This window comes from Apium graveolens, chromosome 4 (assembly GCF_009905375.1).
Source record: "Apium graveolens cultivar Ventura chromosome 4, ASM990537v1, whole genome shotgun sequence".
Taxonomy (NCBI): Eukaryota; Viridiplantae; Streptophyta; class Magnoliopsida; order Apiales; family Apiaceae; genus Apium; species Apium graveolens.
In genome coordinates this window covers 160,003,455-160,005,646 of record NC_133650.1, presented here as the reverse complement: position 1 = coordinate 160,005,646, position 2,192 = coordinate 160,003,455, and positions in this window count along the sequence as shown.

Genomic DNA, 2,192 nt, shown 5'->3' with positions numbered 1-2,192 from the left:
CATTCTTTCCTCTCTTGTTTAACTCTCCTAGTTTGAAACCCAACTCAAACAAAACAAGGTCATTGAAATTATAGAACTTATCTGTAACTAGCAAGTAGAGCATATTAAGCATGAAGATATTGACTGAATCAAAATTACTGACTTTACCTGAAAAGACCTTTATCACTACATCACACATAAAACTCCATTCTTTCCTAAGGCCCAGTCTCCTAATGTCACTTAACTTAGAAGTAGAAAGAGCATAGTTCATAGAATTAAGCATATTGATTATGTCAGTGTCAGTGTGTGGTGAGGTCATAGTGTTATCAGGAATCTTGAAACATGCTTTTATAACATCACTATTGATACAAAATTCCTTATCTTTAATGGTGAGTGTGATTGTCTTATCTGTTGAGTTGTATGTAGCAGTGGTCCACATCTCTTCAACAACTTTACAAAAGATTGTGGGTGATTCCAGCATGGCATAGCTAAGCTTGCAATTCTTCACAAAGTCCATCATCTTGTGATAGTCACCAGATTGCTGAATACCCTTGTTTACTAGTGCAGTGAAATTGTTCTTCTCATAAATAAACCCAGTTTGAGACATAATCTTGGCAACGGGCGCCATTGTTAGAGAATGAGAGCTTGAAGAGAAAGAGTAAGTGCTTTGAAAGAGAAAGAAATTGGAGCAGTTGATTTGAGAATGATAAAAGAAAAGCAATTGAAATGAAATAAGCTTTTATACTATCTCCAAAAATAACTGCTAAAAATAATAAAGTTAAATAAAGTAACCAATGAAAATTGCCTAAAATAGCCGTTTAAAAATAAACTGTAAAAATTCCACCCATTATCCGTCGTGTCATGCTTACAAACTGTAAGTATACTCGATGGATAATATTCAGGGAATTAACGGCTGAGATTAAGACAATTCGACGGATGAGGATAGACTGTTATCCGTCGAGTCATAAAATATTCCAGAAAAATAATTGATTTTTATTAGCAAATAGTAGACCGACGGATGATCAAACTCGATGGATAAAGATCATCCGTCGAGATGTAAATTTTGACTTAGCCAAAATTTCATCCAAGACTGAAAAATCAATTAAATTTCTGGCTGCATTTCAACTTGCAAATTATCTCATATAGATTTAAGAATAATTAAGCATACTTAACTCACTTACCAACCTTGAAAAGGTGGATTTATCCAGTGGCTTGGTAAAAATATCTGCCAGCTGCTTCTCACTTGGAACAAAATATAGTTCCACAGTACCATTCATTACATGTTCCCTTATGAAGTGGTACTTGATATCTATGTGCTTTGTCCTTGAATATTGTACTGGATTTTCAGTGATGGCAATTGCACTTGTGTTATCACAGAAAATAGGAATCCTCTCAACTTGCAAACCATAGTCCAGCAATTGATTTTTCATCCATAAAATCTGTGCACAGCAACTGCCAGCAACAATATATTCAGCTTCAGCTGTAGAAGTAGAAACTGAATTTTGCTTTATACTGAACCAGGACACAAGCTTGTTTCCTAGAAATTGACAGGTTTCTGTTGTACTTTTTCTATCAATTCCTGCATAATCTGCATCTGAATAACCAGTTAGATCAAAACCAGAATCTCTAGGGTACCAAATGCCAAGTTTTGGTGTTCCCTTGAGATATCTGAAAATTCTTTTAATAGCTATTAAGTGAGATTCTCTAGGATCATCCTGAAATCTAGCACATAAACATGTAGCAAACATTATATCTGACCTACTAGCTGTTAAGTACAGAAGTGAGCCAACCATGCCCCTATAACTTGAAATATCCATAGACTTTTCAGTAGTGTTTAATTCAAGCTTAGTTGCAGTAGCCATGAGAGTTTTTGCAGATGTGCAATCCATTAGATCAAACTTCTTTAAAAGATCAAAAATATATTTAGTTTGACTAATGAATATTCCATCACTAACTTGCTTAACTTGCAAACCAAGAAAGTAAGTTAGTTCTCCCATCATACTCATTTCATACTTACTTTGCATCAATTTGGAAAACTTCTTGCAAAGTTTTTCATCTGTAGAGCCAAAAATAATATCATCTACATAAATTTGAACAAGTATACTAGAGCCATTAACATTTCTAAAGAATAAAGTTTTATCTACAGTACCTCTTGTGAAATGATTTTCCAAAAGGAACTTTGATAGAGTGTCATACCAGGCTCTAGGTGCTTG